The following is a 20095-nucleotide window of genomic DNA, read 5'->3' as shown; positions in this document are numbered from 1 at the left end:
GAGCCTGGAGGGCACGAATGTACTTGAGTTCTTGAGGAGCTTTGTAATGATAAGCAGGATCCAGGTCTAAAAGATGACTGAGTTATTTTGATTTGTGGCTTGTTTTTTGAGACAAGGTCTGACTGTATCGCCAAAGCCAATTCTCAACTTGTGATCCTCCTCCCTCGGGGTCTGGAATTCAGGGATTAAAAACATGAGCTGCCATGCCTGGCTAAGTCTACTGGTCTCCTAAATTCATTTCATAAGTAAGCTTACAGTAGCAGGTGTGTCAAAGGTTCCTGTGGTAGGAAGACCTTTCAAAGGAAGTATGCTTCATATTCTGGTTGATTCTACCCAGGGCTTGGCAGTGTTACCCTGCTGGTTCCAGGTGAGCTGAAGAGATCATGCAAAGCCTTAAATCTTGGGTGCAGCCAATTTCCAACATGCAACTTGACATTTCCAGCTCTCTCTGGGACAGGCAACAGGAGCTAATGGGTTTACTGTAGAGTCCAAAAGGCCATGCGTTGATCTGTGTTCAGGAAATTGCTTCAGGCAGCTGGCCAGCCATTCTCAACCATTTCTGTTTCCTCTCTGCAGAACCATCACACCTCATCACATCCTCAACCTAATTCTGACACTAGTGAAGGTGGCAGCATGTGGACACTTAAGTATCCATGCCTGAACATCCTGGAGCTTGATATTTAACCTCAAGTATACCAGTAAACAATGAGCCTCCGGTAACTAGTGGTATAAGGGAGATATGGACTCCAAAGGGTATAAGACAGCCCACGGTTGCCACTTAAGCACATCTCAATATGCATACAAAGAGAGAAAGGGGCAGGGATGAGCATCAAAAGGACAGGTGGACACATGAGTACAAGGGAAAGTCTAGCTCTGAGACAGGCCAGTACTTGGAGCTCATAGAAATCTCCCATTGGTACACACACGCAGCCTTTTGTCCCCTGTACTGCTTAATCTCACTGCTCCTGGTTATAGTACCTTCTCCTCAAGGTTACGGAAAACCCTACGGCAAAGAAGGCAGTTTACAGTGTTGCACAAGGTCCCCCTGGCAACTGTCTCAGCCCTGGTGCCCTTGAACTTCATACAGTAAGATGCTCCTGGTAAGCCTCCCGAAAGTCAATGATGTAGCCACTCTAGGACAAACGTTGGTGACTTTTTATTTTAATCAAAGGAAAGAAGATTTTCAATCCAACAAACAGTAATCTTTCTGTTATTATTTTCTACATCACAAAGTCTAAAACTTTGGGTAAAGTTTAAAAACTCGGGTTTGTAAAGTTGACATTTTGTTTGAGTGGAGCTAAAATCAGATAATCATTTTATTTCATGCTGATGTTAAATATAGTCTGTCTTTTAATTATCAATACCAGCCCAGCCCCCAAAAGAAAAATGAGAACTATTTTACAAATAATAGGCTATGCTTAGAATGAGTCTCCGGCCCCATCTACACATCCTCTCATGCAGGTGAGATGCTCCTCATTATACTTAGTGAAGATGCCGTAAAGTCTTTGACCACCACAACCATGCCATAGCAGAATGGCTCCACAGATCCCATGTGATGGCAAACGTATTTTGACCTTCGTTGTGTGGATCCAGAGAGCCTAGGCATCTGGCTCCAGGCCTCCCTGCATCTCAGGCACAAAACAAAGCCAGGACCCAGGCCATTTCTAAATAAGCACCTGCCACACACACAAAAAAAAATACCTATAACATTTTTCATTTTGCAAAACTAAAATGTTATACCCACTTGCTATGGTTTGAATGCACGTGTCCCTCAAATCTGTCTGGAGAAGCTTAAGTACTAACGCATGAACATCCAGAGGCAAGGAAGTGACAAAGTCACAAGGGCCAATGACCTTAACAGGGCTGCAGAGACCTAAGTAGGACCGTTTATCATTTGTCATGTGAAAACACAGCATTTTGTGTGTATTTTCCATAGATACCATCTTTTCCATACTATCTTGGAGGCAGAACGTGGCTCTATTGCAAGGACCCTTGACCTTAGACTCCTTAGCCTGTAGAACGCTGAGAAATAAACTACTACTATTACTACTTCTCCTCCTCCTTCATCTTCTTCCTCCTCTTCCTCTCCTCCTCCTCCTTCTTTTTTATGAACTACAACCTTATAGAATTCTGCTCCTGCAACGTGAACATGCCACTTAATAATGTGCCCTTCTCATTCTCCCAGTGGCAGCAATCACAAACCTATTTTCTGTTTTTATTATTTTCTCTATTACAGAAATCTCATTGTGTGTTTCTACATCTGAGATGTCCCCCATAGGCTAGTGTTTTAAATGTTTGTTCCCCAAGTAGTGGTGCTATTTGGGAAAGCTGCAGGACTTTTTAGAAAGTGGGGCTGGCAGAAGTGGGTCACTGGAGGACACCACTGAAGGTTATACACAGCCCCTACTTCCTGTCTTGTTTCCTGCTTCCTCGATGGGAACAGATTTCAACACATGTCTTCTACCACCATGAGTTAATTGTTCTGCCTTCTTTTCCTTGTCACAAGCAATTAAACTCTAGGAAGCTCAGTCAAATAGACCCTGCCTCCCTTACACTGTTGTGGCTGGATTTCTGTCCCAGTGACAAAAAAAGAACTGATAAAGAAAACTTGTACCAGAGAGATGAGCAACTAAACATGACAGGGGTGGTGTTTGTGCCTTTAGAACTGCTCTAGGCTGTGGAGATGAGGGCTTGGAAAGCCCTAGCTTAGGTGCTTAGCAGGTGGTTCCAGTGTGAGTGTGTCAGAATGCCAACAGAATGACAGATAATAAAAACAGTGTTCATAAGGTTTCGGAAGGTGTGCACACGCAAAAATCTACAATTTACCCACATCTTGAAAATCTGAGTAAGGCTGAATTCAAACTCAAGGACCTAATGAATGTGTCAGGGGAAATTTCTATAGAGCACTCAGGGTGTGACATAGTTTTTGCTGTGTGCTTTTAGCCAGGTTTTTCAGAGAGAGTAAGATTAAATGGTGGAACATAAAGACATGAAAGGGCTTGGTGTGTAGCCAGCAAATGAGTATGGAGCCATTTAATGTTGTGGGTGGGGAGGCTATGGGTATAAAAGAAATCAGTGCCACTAAGAAAGAAGCAAGCAGGCTGTACCAGGTTAACAGAAAAGATGCTTTGACTGTATTTCAAGAATTAGTGAGTCCCCACTCATCATGGCCTCCAGGCTGTAAAACTACAAACTCACTGGGAAGCATTTTCTGTTTAAAAACAAAACAAAACAAAACACAAGTGTCCCTGGGACATCCCCCTAGCAAAGAGCTTCTTCAGGAAGCATCACTTCCAGGTTCAGTCAACCAAGTGTTCAGAAGCCACTGTGGCCACGGGTCCAACAGGAGTCAGTACTCCTTGAGTTGACAGAGGAACCTGACCAAACATCTCTCCCGCCAGCTGTGTGAGTCAGCTATTTGGCCACAGTAATGTGCTCCCGGGAGTGGACTTGTCTCCAGGTTATGCCGTTTTACGAGGTGTTTATTTTCCTCAGAATAGTGGCCTCAGAGTCCATCCATGCCACCAGACGCCCCTTCTTTTTGAAGGATGAGTAATATTCCCTTGTGTGTATATAACATCTGTTCACAAACTCTTCTTATGAAAAGTCAGAGGGACACAAAACAAAGGAAAAAGTCATGGATCAAGTAAAGGAAGCCGTACAGAAGAGGGGGAGATATCAGAGGGGAGAGGGAGATGTGAGAGGATGGGGGGGTCAGAGTGAATAGAACACACTATATACATGTATGACATTATCAAATAACAGACTTAATCAATAATTTCTCTTTGAGTGACAAGAAAGAAAAAGGCCATCCTTTCTTTATCCACTCACTCGCGTGATGGCTGTGAGGTGCTCCTGGTGAGGTGCTTGGCTATCATAAATTATGCTGGAACACGGATACATACCTATCGTGTGTCTCTTTAGTAATACATAAGGAAAACAGGGATGGCCAGATCTTCTGAAGTCATTGCTTTCCCTAGAAGCGGCACCATTTCACATTCCCACTTACACCACAATGGTTCCAATTTCTCCAAATCTGCTATTAGCATTTGCTACTTTGGATTGATTGCTTCGACTTTCATTTTATGAAGCCATCCAAGTAGATGTACGCTCTGTTATCACTTGGATATAAATTTATCTAATTATCAGTGATCCTGAAAGTCTTTTCGTATGCTTGCTACTAACTGTACGCCTTCCTTAGAGAACTATGTGTTCAATGTCTTTGCCTATCTTTCAATCGATGCCTTGTTATGTTGCTAAGTTGTACATAGTAATCATGTTTTCCAGTATTAACCCCTTACCAGTTGTGAGTAGAAAATATTTTCTTCTATTCTGTTTCTTTTCCACTGTTGTTTCCTTACACAAATGTGCACACACACACACACACAAACACACACATACACACACATCTCCCAGTTTGATGTAGTTCCATGGGCCTTTTTTGCTATTATCATTTTTTGATGTCCTTTCAAAGTAGCCACTGGCCCAAGTCATAAAGCTTCTTCCCATATATCCTTGAAGACTCATAATCCGATGCTTTATAGATAGGAACTCTAATGCATTTTTTAAGTTACTGTTATGTGTGTCTTCTGCATGTGGAAATCCATTCATCCAACACCATTTGTTGAGGAAATCATACTTTCCCATTGGACAGTTTTGTTTCCTGTGGGAGACACTTGACATGTGATGGTTTCAAAGGTATTTTTAGCCATCTGATACCTACCCATTCCCAGTGGGAATACCTGTGGTGGCTTCTGTCTTCTTACCTAATTCCAAACCGATGGACTTAACAGGTTTGCTTGCTCTGGCAGCTCTGGCTCCTGAGAGTTCTTATTGCTAAAAAGTCATCTTTTAACCTTAGAAAACCCCAAGACTCTTAAATGGCAAGGATACTCTGGCTTGTCCCAGGTTTTTACAAGTTGATTTACTGGTGACAAATAATGCTTTGAATTCTAAGAGAGTGTAACTTGGGCTTCTTAATGAGAAACACAATACTTAGGAAAGGAAGTAATTTGTAAAAGACATTGGCAGAGCTGTGGAAGGTTTAAGGCATGGTGACTTCCCCCAACAGAAAGCCACCACTGAGCAGTGCCAAAACTGTGTGACAGAAGATATTTCAGAAAAACGGGGTAATTTTTTGTTAGCTGACCCCGTTCTATGTCCTCCAGGCTGCGCTTGGACTCACACATAAACCGAACTTGCCTCAAATTCTCAGTCCTTCTCCCTCTGCCTCCCAGGTGCTAGAGCAACAGATATACCTTACCAAGGCCAACACCAGTATAATTTCTATCTGTGAAGTAAACTGCATCAATGTCAATAGTATTAGTCTTGGAAAAATGGGTTCTGAAGATGTGCCCTGTCCTGTGGCATACAGTAGACACCTGTAGCTCTGTGGGTGCCTGGGAACATGGTTAAGTACCTTACGCTCACCTGGGAAATTTATCTTAATGTGAAAGCCTCAGCTCTCAGAAACAGATTGTCCCTCAGGAACTTGGTCTCCACACACTCATGGAGACAAATTCTCCTGTCAGAGACTCAGCGGTATCTGTCATGCCTGACTGATGGACAGTAGATGGATGGATGGATGAGGCTGCAGGATTTTTTTTTTTTCACAATGCCTTATTTTACACAGGACTCACTAAAGACGCACTTAAGATTCCTCGTTTCCTTCACTCCTCAGTTACAAATCAAAGAATGCTTAGGCCAGAAAACTTTGCTTCTGGCTTTATCCATGATGATAAATAAGATACTGAGAGGGATGATGCAAGCCCCCAAGTTGCAGAGCTTGGACAAACTCCAGAGCTATTTACACAGATACAGTAGGAGGGTGTACAGAAAAATGGCTGCTTTCTGGCTGCAGACAGTTGCAGAGTATGACAAATATCACAGCCATTTCCTTGCCTCTTTCACAGAATGTCAGGGCTAAGTGAAAATTCTGCAACTTATAGATAAATGTGCACTGGCATGCACATGTGTGCATGCGTACATGCATGCTTATACACACACACAGACATACACACATGGGGGGACACAACTAAAAGGCTCTGAGGGGTGGCCAGACCGTTTCTTGGTGGAAAAAAATGAGAACTGGAGAGTAAGTGAGCACAAGAAAGCAGGAACAGACATCTTAAGGCCACGTGCGGAAAGCACGCCTTGTGAAGCATCAGTAGGAACCATTGAACCAGGGCTTTGCTTCAAATCCAGTTTGCCCTTTGCTCCTTCTGTGACTAAGGGCAAGACATTTAATCTCTCTGTGTCTTTATTTCCCCATCTGTGAAAGGACAACCACAAGAGTAACTAAGCAACATGGGAGTTCTGTAATGCATGCAGAGGGCACATTTATAGACCCTGGCATACAGTAAGTGCTCAATATACAGCAGCTGTTACTATCATCAAAGAGAAACATCCTGCGGTCAGAGGAACAGCAGGCACAATAAATTTTGACAATTCATGGCTGTACTGACCAACAGAAATAGCATATGAATCATCCATGGAATTTTAAATACTCTAGGAACCATATCTAAACCGTTAAAAATGAGTATAATCAATTTCAATAATTAATTTTACTGAATCCTGAATACCTAAAATCACATTAACACATAATCAACATGAAAATCAGTAAAGAAAATGTTTTATGTCTCCTTTTGATAAAGAAACTTTTGAAACAGGTGTGAATTTTAGATGGTATTAAAGAGTAGCCATATTTTGTGGGCTTGGTCACCCATGTGGCTGCGGCTACCTTCCCTTTGAGGTCTAGGAGGCCCCAAAGGAAATGACCACTGACTACTGGCTTTTCGAGGTTGTTGGACTCTGTTTTATAGAGATGCCCCAGCCATCTTATTTTCACTAAATCCAAAGACACTACTCCATTTGTACTAAACGATTTTCTTTTCTTACCAAATCTCTTCGCATGTACACGGATAATTCAAATCACTAGCACCCCCAAAGCCTGAGAAAACACGCCTCCTCATTAGGAAAGACAGGGCACACACTCAGAAAGGAAGGACTAGCTCAGAAGAATTCTGGGCTCAGGAGCTGCAGTCCTGTCACACTAACAGTCTGTAAGAACAGCACCTCACACAGGGCAAGAAGCCACCAGGACTGGAAGGCTGCTCGGCCATGGCTGCCTTCAAGCTGTCCTGAGAATAGTGAAGTCAGAGCCACAGGAGACTGAAGGGCCCAGGGAAGTTCTATTCGGGGAGTTTCTGGGATGGGACTGCCTCCAGGATGCCTGCACTAAGCGGAAATGAAGCTACCTCATCGTGCCTGACTTAGTCAACTCTACGAACGGCCAGAATCCACCCTAACCATTTAAATCAGACCTGTCATTCTTAGAACAAAGTACTTGCTGTGTACAAGTGTGAGGACCTGAGTTCCATGCCCCAGCACCCACATAAAAAAAAACCTGGATATGCAGCATATGTTTGTAACCCAAGGGCTGGGACTGGGGACAGAAGTGTCCCTGGATCCCACAGGCCATCTAGCCTAGCTTAGATTCAGGTTCGATGAGAGAACATGCCTCAAACATACAGGCGGAGAACAGTTAAGAAAAGACACCTGGGGTCAACATCTGGTCCCCACACACATGCAAACTCATGTGTACAGGTGCACACACTCACTAATGAGTGTACAGGCGACACATATTTTATTTATTTATTTAATTCACTTTACATCCTGGTTATAGCCCCATCCTTCCTCTCCTCCCTGTCTCACCCTCCCTCTGTCCCCCCTCTCCTAGTCTTCAGAAAAGGGGAGCCCCCCTTCCCTCCCATCAAGTCACATCAGGGCTGAACACATCCTCTTCCCCTGTGGCCTAGCAAGGCAGCTCCTCCAGGGAGGAGTGATAAAAAAGCTGGCATCTGAGTCCATATCAGACACAGCCCCCGCTCCCCTTACTAGAGGACTCACATGAAGCCTAAGCTGCCCATTGGCTACATCTGCATACACACACACATTTATTTATTTTAATGTAAAAAAGATAATATTGAAAAAAGCATTCTTGTCATTTCCCAGTGAAAAGCCCATAACGTTTTCAGATGATTTTAAATTGGTTTATAAAGTTCTAAGTGTAGAATTAGCTATATTTCTATTTTTAAAACTATTTGAGCACTCAGAGGAAGGATAGCAGGCTACCAAGAAGAGACTTGATACCCTATGAGCATATACAGGAGGAGGAGGTCCCCCTCAGTCACACTCATAGGGGAGGGGAGTAAGGGGAAAATGGGAGGGAGGGAGGAATGGGAGGATACAAGGGAGGGGATAACCATTGAGATGTAATATGAATAAATTAATAAAATAAAATTTTAAAAAACTATTTGATTTACTTACGAACATTCACGACATACTTGAAACTAGTGGTGCCCACCTGTACTTCCAACACTCAGAGCCTGAGGCAGGATTCTGAATACAAGGCCAACCTGAGCTACGTGGCGAGAATTCATCTCAAATCAGCCATAAGAAAACACACTTCATAAAGTTACCTACTAGTTGAAAAACTCATAGTGGACCAAGACAGCTGGAGCCAGAATACAGAGATTCAAATCTCAGCTCCTCTGTTTATTTCAAATATTTCAGTGCATTCGTTAGTGTCTCCTTATTTGTAAAATTAGAGTAACAATAATATTCAGCTTGCAGTGTTGTTGACATACTAAACACACATACACACACAGACACACACACGCACACACACACACACACCTTAGATTATTGTTCAACAAATGGTTCACATCTTTAGGGGGAGAATGCTGATTATTATAGTCTCAACGTTTATAAAATTCTTTTTAAAAACATTATTTTGTGCCATATGTATGGATGTTCTGCCTACATGCACGGTGCCCACAGATGCCAGAAGAGAGTGTAAGATCCCATAGAGCCAGAGTTATAAATGTCTATGGGTTTCCATGTGGGTGCTGGGAATGGAACCCAGGTCCCCTGCAAAAACAGCCACCAATCTTAACTGCTGATCCATCTCCTGAGTCCCAACCATTAAATTCCTTATTCAAATTGTTCAGAGGTATGCTGGACATTGGTGTCCACCACTGGAGGAATATTTGAATGACACATGCACATCACTTTTAATTCTAATGATACTGTCTCAGTCAACTCTGTGCTGCTTTAACAAACCCCTTAGAGGACAGACATATTTTGGGTCAGAGTTTTTTCAGGTTTCAGCCCATAATAACTTGTTCCCGTTGCTTCTGGGCCCACGGTGAGGCAGCACATCTGGCAGGGAGCACACAAAGAGGCAAAATCTTATGTCCCAGGAAACTAAAAGGGAGGAGGAAGAGGAAAGGGAAGTGGGTAAGGAAGGGAAAGACAAGAGAGAGAGAGAGAGAGAGAGAGAGAGAGAGAGAGAGAGAGAGATGAAGACGGGGAGAGAAGAAAGAAGAGGAAGTAAAGAAAAAACAGAACCGGGGGAAATGGAGGTGAGAGGAGAGATGAAGCCTGAGGTCCGACTATCCCCATTGAAGGACATGCCTCTAAACACCCTAAGATCTCTTCCTAGTATTTCCCCCTTGAAGTTCCCACCAGCTCCCACTAACACCAACTGAAAACCAGGCCTTGAACACATGAGCCTTTAAGCTTATGATCAAAACTACCTACGATCAAAACTGCTGAGCGTGTGACACATCTGCAGCCCAGGGAGGACGTCACTAAAAACCCAAATATTCAACTAGCCATCCACATGTGTGTTAGAGCAGACACATTACCCTGTTCATATAGCGCGGATGAGTATTCTGATCAGTACTAGGCTCTTTTTTTGCTGTTCAAAGCAATCCTCAGGGCGCTTGTTTATAACAACAGCCAGCGCTCATTATTACCCAGGCCTATCTGCAGCTATAATTACTAAACCTGCATTCAATTTCATGCCCATTTTTTCCTACCAATTCGGTGATCCCTGTAAACATCCCAAACTAGCACTGATTGGGGTCATCACGGGCTAATGCAGTTTTCCCAATTAATTTCGTAGTCCTAGGTGCACAAGGGACCACCTCATAAAGTGGAATGCTTGGTAAGCATTTTTTTCAGAGAGCTGTCTGGAGATGAGGACTTTGCCCTTCATTATTTGGGTGTGTTGGAAGCATGACACCTTTATGCACGACACCTTTTTGTTCCTCTGATGTCACTTCTTGGGAGCTAGTTAAATAAGATATGGCTCATCTACCCAATAGGACACCAAACCATCTTGGGAGGAAAAACCTAGATCTGAGTACAATGGTGGGCAAAGAGATGGGTGGCAGAACAGTCAGGAGGCTGCACGCAGAGCTGTGATCCGCATTACTAGGGCGCGGAGTCTGGGCCCAGACTTCTTGCAGACTACTCCTCACTCAAGCACGTGCCGATGGTGACTCTGGACAAGACATTTAAGCTCCCTGTGTCTGACTCTCCCCATTCTTAAGATGCAGATAATAATATGTACTTAAGGAGAGTATTTTAAGGATTACATAGGTGAATGTCTTTAATCTGCTTAGTATAGCACCCTGCCACAAGATAACCAGTATATAAATACCACTCCCCTATGACCAGGACAATTACTGTAATCTATACACTGTGTGTGTGTGTGTGTGTGTGTGTGTGTGTGTGTGTGTGTGTGTGTGTATAATTGCTATACAAGCATGCTCTCCTGCCTCCTCCTCTTCCTCATCTGCCACTTATTGTCCTCTTCCCTTTTTTCTCCTCCTCTTCTCCTTCCTTCTCCTTTTTGTCCTTTCTCTTTCAGCACATGCCAATCTGTGATATTTGGCTGAACTGAGACAAGAGGAAGAAAGAATTAATACATATATACAAACCAATCATTTTTAAAAGAACTAATATACAAAATTTTATCATTAAAGAGGGAAGAAGATAGAGAGGAAGTTGAGTGGGAACATGGGAATGTGCAGTTTTGAACCAACCAATAGTTGTATTAGAGGTGATTAAAAATACATAAAAACCCTGTGCCCAGGACAGTTTAGCAACAATACATTGAAAAGAACAGCAAGTGAGTTTCGGATGCGAAAAGATTTTCCCAGAAAAATCTCTTCCAAATTCTACTCCCCAGTGAGTGCCTGTCTAGCTGCAGCATGCAAGTCGGGTGATCCCCCAAAAATTTTTACCTGGTTCAAGGACCACAGGACTGGCTCCACAAGAAGTGAGACCCAAGTGACCTCTCCCTTGGACCAGTTCACCCCTATCCCCCAACACAGCCCCGCCCAGCAGAGAGTACACACTCCATGAAGGCCACAGTGCTGCTGAGAAGATGAAAACATCACAGCTGAAAACTCTCCTGAAATCACTTCCCCTTGACTCCACTAATAGCCCACCACCCATGGAGGCCATATGTGGACCAGCATGTGTTCCACGCAGGGAACAGGAAATTCAGGCCAGGTCTTAAAGAGGCTCTCAGCCCTAGTGAGCAGCCGGAGGCAACATGCAGTGATAGACACAGCAACAGAAGCAATGTGGATAAAAGGTGTTGAGATGCGCCCAGACAAGCCTCCCTGAAGAACTGGGCTCTGTAAAGGAGTTCGACGGGGAAAGATGGGCTTGCTATATGCTCTAGACAAATGGATCAGTAAGTATGACAAAAGCACGATAGTGTGACATGTAGCATCTGTGGCTAACAAGAAGAGTCAAATATGACTATCTTTCTCAAACTAGGAATGTTCTGGAAGAATGGCATTAAACATCATGAAAAGAGAGGGACCAATCTTGAAAAGAAAAAGCAAACTATAAAACAGTTCTAGTCGGAAGGCAAGCAAACGTTTACCAACATCTTTTAGTTCCAACACCGTGGTCACGCACTACCACTAACCCATGGCACTCCAACCCACAAGCTCTAAATGCGGTCCCCAGATGCCTACATGAAGAGTGGAGGGCAGCCGAGCCCAGGTGGCCGCATCCAGGTTACCCGAGCAGCCACTTCGGACTGCTAATTGGTGCTTCAGTATCTAGCTCTCTATTTACCAAGCTTCATTTCAATGGGAAATTGGCTTGGAGGACGGTCTTCCAAAACTAGACACAGAATAAAAGGAAGGTGTTGAAAAGGTAGAAGAAGCTGGCCCCTGGGGAGCACGCCAGAGACAGATCATGAGAACAGTAGAAGGGGTCAGCGCGTAAAAGCTTGCTGTGTGCAAGTCTGATGACCTGAGTTCAATTCCCAGAACCCAAAGTAGAAGAAGAGATTCAACTCTGGACAAGGTTCCCCAGACCTACACACACACATGCACACACGCACACACATGCACACACGCACACACACGTGCACACACACACATACAAACATGCACACATACACACGTGCACACACACATGCACACACATGCACACATATATGTACACACACATGCACACAAACACACGCACACATACACATGTACACACACATGCACACACACACATACACACAAATCATTGCTGAGGAGAGAGTGACTGAGAGGGTGTAGTTAGTACTTTCTTCATGAGGGCTCAAGTCTGGATCCCCAACACCCACATATCAACAGGCCTAGCAGTAAGCTGTGGTCCTGGTACTCACACCTGGGAGGCGGGGAAGGGGTAATTCCCAGGCAGACTGGCTGAGTAGACTAGCCAAATGGTAAGCTCCAGGTTCAGCAAGAGGCTGTCTGAATAAAGCAGAAAGTAGCAATAAAGCCAGGAAGATATTCCTTGTCCTATGTCCTACACACACATACACACACACACACACACACACACAGAGGTGAGCACATAAACACACACACAGGCAGGTGCACACACATGTACATGTATGCACACACATATGTATACACATACATACATGCACACACTCACACAATTTGTTTGACATTGACAACTGCATATTAACTCCCAGCACTGTGAGGACAGATACAAGTAAAATGCTGACCTTGCATGCAACATCCTTCTCAAGTCTCTGATGGTGTTGAAGACCAGATAGTTTAGAGTTACAATTAAGTTTGTTGGTTAGGGGTTAAGATGTTTTTAGATCTAGGTAGATGTTTTAAGTTAATAGAGATGAAATGTGCTAGATATTGATTTTCATTCAGAATTTTAGACTCAACAAGATAGAAAAGATGTTTACTTCAAATTTGTCAAATAAAAATAGCCAGTTCACTATGGATGTATTTATATAATTCCTGATTGTTTCATGGTTCTTCCTGCTGTATGTAGTTTATTTTATTTATGTATAATAATATAAATGTATATGTTAAAAAAGAAACATAACAAAATATGAAAAAAAATTCTAGCTTAGTACACAGTCCATGAATAAACTTGCCACCCATCCAATCAACACTGGCAACCCCGTGATGCTTTGCATAGCTGGCATCCATCTTGCCATACATAATTCCTTCGAAAGCCCACTGGGAAGCCTGCATCCATCTCACATCGAAGCCACAAGCTATTATGTCACTCTGAGAAGGCTCCCATCAGTTCCCAACTCCTTCCCTGCTTTAAGGTTCACAAGGCATTTCCCCAACCATGTCAGACCTGGGGATGGTATTCTTCCCCCGTATCTCAAAAAAAAAAAAAAAAGCAAACCATTCTGGTCAGAAAGTACATAATGGACTATAGAAAGATGCCCCACTGAAAGCAAGTTGGCTAAGCACTACTGGGGATGAGTACACTGGTGTATGTGCACAAACCATGCCTTCAATGTGGTATAGAAGTAAATACAAGGAACCTGAATATGCAATGAGACAGGGTTGTTAAATAAATTGTGGAACAGTCATTGGAATGGAAAACCCTGAAGCTTTCAGAAAACATGACTTGAGAAATATTTAATGATATGGGGAATGCTTTCTTAAAATCATATGAAGGAATATATTTATATGTATTTGTACGCATGCATGACTTCTACTTTGTTCTCTGTAGCTATGCATATTGTGCATATCCCCCCCACATAAATATGCATTGTCTTTTACCATCATAAATCACACTGCAAATAGAAATCATCTTAAAAGATGCTCAGTTGATGACAGAGGCATGTACATAATCTATATATCACCAGCCAAGACTCCAACCCTGCCTTCTCTGCCACAGGGGCTGGCTCACTTGATCTTGGACCAGTTGCTTAGTCCTCTGGGACCCGGTACAATGAGAAAGTGAAGATATCTCTGAACTCATGGGGGGAGTTGCAAATTGGATCAAATAGTGTATGGAAAAATGCCTAACCTAATTCTTGGTTTGAGTAGGCTCACAGTAAATGCCAACTTCTAAATCTTTCTAATGCCTGTGTGTATGTTCCTGTGTGGAAAAGATGCACAGAGCAGGGGCAGGGGCAGGGGCTGGGGCAGGGGCAGGGGCAGGGGCAAGGGCAGGGGCAGGGGCAGGGGCAGGGGCAGGGGCAGGGGCAGGGGCAAGGGCAAGGCACTGATATAGGATTCACTGGGCTTCACCTTTCTTGGGGCTATTATAACAAATTACCACAAGCTGGTAAGTGAAAAAAACAGAAACCCATTTTTCCTCCCGAGCCTGCAGGCCACAAGTTCAAAGTTAAGGCATTGGGCTGAGCCATGCTCCCACTAAAGGCTCCAGGAAGGAATCCTAATCTACCTTGTCCAGTTCCTGCTGTCTGCTGGCCATCCTTGGCCTTCCTTAATTTATAGATTCATCACTCTAGTCTCTGCTTTTATCTTCATGGGACCTCTTCCCCCTGGGTACCTGTGTGTCTCTGCCCCTATGCACTGGTTGGGTTTTATCATCCTGACACAAACTGAAAAAATAGGGAACCACAATTAAGAAGTTGCCTCCAAAAGGTTTGGCCTTTGGCAAACCTCTAGGGCACTTTCTTAATAATTGATTGGTGTGGGAGGGCCCAGGCCATTGTAGGGGTTGCCAGCAATAAGCAGGTACTAGATGGTATAACAAAGCAAGCTGAGCAAGCCATGAGAAGCAAGTCAGTAGGCAGGCCTCCCGCAGCCTCTGATTCAATTCCTGTTTCCAGGCTCTTGCCCTGAGTTCCTGCTCTGACTTGCCTCAGTGATGGGCTGTGACCTGCCCCTGTGGGCTGTAAGATAAGATTAACCCTTTCCTAAGTTACTTTTTGCCATAATGTTTTATCACAGCAATAATAAAAACCTCAACTGAGACATCATACTAATTGCATTAGACTGGCACCTAATATAACCAGCATAGCACCCTCTTAATGCAATTAGGGAGATAAGGTCCCCCAGATTATTTCCAAATAAGGTCGAGTTCACAAGCACCAGTGTTTAGGACTTTTACCTGCCCTCTGAGGAGGCACAGTTCAGGCCATAGCTCACAGCAGTCCTCCATAAACATTAGTAGTTAGAGAAAGATGAAGATAGGCAGCCTGAGAGCCCAAAGGCGTAAAAGGGAGCCAGAGCCATTGTGGAGGCTGATGGGTAGAAGTTATCTTGTTGCCACGTGTCCTATGTTCTTCCTGGATTATGGCCAACTCCTATCCTTTCCAACCATGTCATTAGGCAAATGCCAAGCCTGGTATTTCTCTGCTCTCCCTGAATATGTGTGGGACAGAGCAAAGCCACTTAAAGTGATGGCTGCTTTCACCTCTCCTTCATTTTTCGAAAGTCTAAACTTACTGGAGAACATTTGCCATAGGCTGCAGAGAGGCTGGATTGACAGGGCTGCATTTGGGGGCAGCTAAGCAGGGGAGGGAGGAAGTGTCCCATCCTGGAAAGGTTCAGAGAAGGACCTGCTAGGCCATCTGCTTTGCAGAAGCACTTAAGGGGGAACAGGCCAGAGGATGCTGAGTGGGCACCAGGCCTGGCTGGACCTAGAATAGGGCGCCTGGCCTTGAGGAGAAGTGGAAGAGTCATGAAGGGATGGAGGGCAATTGTGAAAATCTTCCTGAGAAAATGCCAATGACCGGCACAAGTATTAAGATAGTCACAGAATAAATGGCTAAAATTTAAAAACCAACTCCCCGTGGGATCAGAATCAGAGTCAAGTTGACGTGGCGATGAGAAATAGATACAGAATTTCTTGTTTACACAGATGTGTGATGCGACAGTCAGCCCTACTTCTTTCTTGATGCCTAAATAATGTCCTATACCCATGACAGGGAACCTCCCAGACCTCACCGCTTTCAGGCTTGAACCTTTTAAAATGATACACGGGGCTGGAAAGGTTGGCTCAGTCAGTGAAGCATTTGCCATGTGGACCACAGCCAGGAGATCCTGAGACAGAGATCTAGAACCCACATACAAAAGCTCAGGGTGTTTGCACATGCCCAGCCTTGGGGAGGTGGACGAAGGCAGATAGATGCCTGTAGCCTGCTAGACAGGTAAAAGAAGGAAAGCTCGTTTAAAAAAACAAAACAATACAAGGTGGAAAGCAACTGAGAAAGATACCCAAGGTTGACTTTCAAATGCACATCCAGACATGTGTACACACACCATACCAACGTACGCCTACTGGCCTATGTGCACACACGTGCATATGCACACACATACACACATGCATACACACACGCACACACAAACACACACATACACACACAGACATGCACACACACACAAACATACACACACACACCCCACCTTCAGTGCTTGCATTGTTATTCCCCTCACTGCAGGATGCTCTCTAGATTAACCTCAGGACAACCCTGTGGAAACCTTTAGTGCAGGCAAAGGCTAAGGACCTGTGGCAGCTGCAGTTAGGTAAGACAGTGCCTTAGTGAGAGGTTTGTGGGTGTTGTACCCCTGACTCTATTCCTCTGTGATAGAGCCGCAGACCTGGGGCATGGAAAGCAGATCTGAAGCCTTGAATATTAGCCCAAGGGCTTCTGCAAGGAATAGATGAAGAATTGTATGATTGGGGGCGGGGAGGTATACTGAATTCAGGGAGCAGAGCTGCAGGAAGCTCCCAAGCTTTCTCAGGCAGCAGTGCATCCTGGGAATTGAGAAACTTCTCTGACCTATCTGACTCATTGCCAGACCAGCTGCTAGAAGCTTCCCCTTTGTGAGGTAGCATTGGGGTACCAGTGGGCTTGAGGAAGGCACAAGATCGTATGTGCCTCTACTTTTTTATTCCCAAATGGTGTAGGGCAGCTTACCTGAGGCTCGCCTAGGCAGACAGTTCACACTCACCTAGTGATCTCCAGAGAGCTCTTGCACAGATTTTCCAACGAAAAGTGAGAAAAACAAAAGCTTCCAGATGCCAACATTGGCAGCTCTGACATAGATCTGGAAGAAGCTGATCTGCTGTGTGTGTTGCAGTTTGGGTCTGAAATATCCCTAGCAGACTCGTGTGTTGAAGGACTGGTCCCCGGGGCAACATTCAGAAGTGGGAATTTGGAGAAGTGACTGCATCAGGAGGGCTGTAACCGATGGATTTGTTCACTGATAGGTTAAGCCATTCACTCGATGGACTACTAGGAAATGTGGGAAACTGAGCAAACCAAGCCAGACGAGAGGACTACCATCACTAAAGACATGACTTTAGAGGATGTAGCTCTTCCTCTTTCTTTCTCTTCGCCTCCTGGCTTCAAAGCAGGCAGAGATCCTCTCTCTGTGTCAGGTCCAAAGCCATGGGTCCACCTCACCTTGGCATGAACCCCCCAAACCCATAAGCCCAAATATGTGCTTCTTCCTTTCAGCTGTTTCTCCGAGGTGTTTTCTTGCAGCAGTTACAAAGCTAACACAGGATCGATCCATAGCGAGGGCTTTGAAAGCAAAGAATCCCAGCACTCGGGAAGCAGAGGCAGGTAGATCGCTGTGAGTTCGAGGCCAGCCTATTCTACAAAGTGAGTCTAGGACAGCCAAGGCTACACAGAGAAACGCTGTCTCAAAAACAAACAAACAAACACACACACACACACACACACACACACACACACACACACACACACACACACAAAGAAAAAAAAAGAAAAAGAAAAAGAAAGAAAGAAAGCAAAGAATTGGATGCTACAAGTAGACAACCAAGAAAACCTTCAGCTCTGCAGGGAGAAAAGCTTTCTATGGGAAGCTTCATGAGCCGAGGCCTGAAGAAAATGGTCAGGGGTGGAGAGAGGCATTCCAGTGAACAGAAGGAACATGTTCAACAGTCCTAGGCCCGAGAAGAACATGACGCATCCAGTCACCAAAACCAGCCAAGGTATCCTGAGCACTGAGAGGTAAGAAACAGTGCCTGAAAAGAAGATGACATGAGCTGGCCCAGAACCTGATAGGCCTAACAGCCTGTCAATCACAGCCTATTTAAAGGCCAAGCCACTAAAGTGATTAAGCTCCGGCGTGACATGATCTGATCCACCCAGGGCAAGTAGGACATGGAGCTTTTCACACAGAGAGGATCAATAAATGGGCGATGAACATCGGAATAAACAGAACGCAAGCTAGACTGCAGGAGAGGCGGAAGCTTCTGGACTACAGAACATGAACGAGATTTCAGCCGCTGCCCGCCCGTGAAGACAGTGTCTCCTAATCCAAATTTGCTTCCCTGCCTCTCAGCCTGAGCAGCATGCGGGGCTGCTGAGTGAGAGCCACAGGAGCCCCTGACAGACTCATTTCAGCGATCACTATCAGATGCCTCTATTAGGAATGCTCAGAAGATTGTATTAGCATGATCCAATATTTACAAAATGACACTCCGCTATCATAAGGGGCTGAGAAAATTAAGATTAGAAGCAATCATCGTTGCCTTAGGGAGGGGAAGTAGGAGAGGGGAGGAGGCAGCAATCTTACCAGGTTGCTACTCAGAACCTTGGTTTTCTCATCTGTAACATGGGAAGGTCAACATGGATGTGATCAGGAAGCAGAGTGCCAAAGGCCTTTAAACTGTCATTCGTGCCTTCATTAATAACCTCGAGTAAGGGACCCATCCACACACCCTTCCAGCACATTGTCCCATGGATGCTCCATATATCCGTATGTTACACTGCATCTCACAGGTGCTGAAGATGATGCTGTGAACAGGGCTACTGTGGTCCCCAACCACATAGGCTTCTCACCTGAGGACAAGGAACATTAGTCACCATGTGTGTGAGGGAGAAACGTGACAAACGTAGTGAGGATCTTTACCAAGAGCCACCCCAAACTGAATGGAGAAAAGAGAGTGGCAAGTGGTGACAGCAAGGCAGAACAAAGGGCTCCCTGGGGTTGTTGTATGTTAAGTTCCTGAGGCAATGGAGTCAGAATGTTCTGGCAACTTCCAGGAGCCAACGTGAAGCAAGCTCAGGGGAAGCAGAACGCGTGAGAGTGGAAGGTGAGGTGGGGTAAGCTGTGAGGGTCTTGGGGGAGAAGTGGGGGCTCCTTGGTCTTGGAGCAGCAGAAGACTTCAAAAGTCCTCAAGACAGAGGCTGGAGAGGGATGAAGTGGGGCAAGGGGGAATAGACAGTCATATGTTCCGGTGGGATCTCTTTGGAGATTGAGTGGGGATTACACTCAAAGAGGATGACTCCAGGAGCCCGAAAGAAAAGTCCCCCAGGTACCCAAGAGAGACGCAAAGGTGGTCTGCAACAGAAAGTGAGAGTCTAGGCAAAGAAACCTAAGACACGGGTGGAAACATTACGGTGAAGAAACCAGGGGGCGGGGCGTGGGAGGGACAAGTGCAGCCAGTGGCTTCTGAATCCTTCTAGAGAGTGAGCAGAAACAGAGAACAGGAGGGGAGACCAAGTATTTTGGGGCTCTTGGGGTCCTAACTGGATGAATGACTTGGACACTACAGGAATGAAGTTGGCATCACTAAAATCCACACAGGACAACAGTCATAGTTTTCCCATGCTGCCTTAGTCATTGACATCTGAGACATCTGACACTTCTGCTTAGGCCAATTAAGATCTCACTTAGTGGAAAATGCCTAATTTAGTACCTCGGGCTTGTCCTTTTCCTTTCCTTTCCTTTCCTTTCCTTTCCTTTCCTTTCCTTTCCTTTCCTTTCTTTCTTTCTTCCTTTCTTCCTTGTTTTATTTTTGCAATAGCCTTAAACTCTTGATCCTTCTGAGAAACATATACAACACAGTGCATGACCTTAGTAGGAACCATAACAATCCAGCCAGGATTGGTCCCTGTGTTGGAACCAAGCTCAAAGTCAGAGGACATTTCTTCTCCCATGTTCTCCTGAGCATCCTCTTTGCCTCCACTTACTGGCATCCTAGACGCCCTGACCCCAGAGGACATGGCAGCGGGAGTCACAAA

The 20095-nt window shown here is 44.7% G+C and overlaps 1 protein-coding gene across 16 annotated transcripts in view; it reads right to left on the bottom strand.

Annotated features, from left to right (window-relative positions):
• PTPRT (protein tyrosine phosphatase receptor type T) overlaps positions 1–20095 on the bottom strand; it is a 1106784-nt gene that overhangs the window by 783246 nt on the left and 303443 nt on the right. The gene's annotated exons all lie outside the window — the stretch shown is intronic.

Source organism: Acomys minous (assembly GCF_964271855.1).
Source record: "Acomys minous genome assembly, chromosome: 3".
Lineage (NCBI taxonomy): Eukaryota > Metazoa > Chordata > Mammalia > Rodentia > Muridae > Acomys > Acomys minous.
The sequence above is the reverse complement of the archived record's forward strand: the minus strand, read 5'-3'. Positions and strand labels throughout refer to the sequence as shown.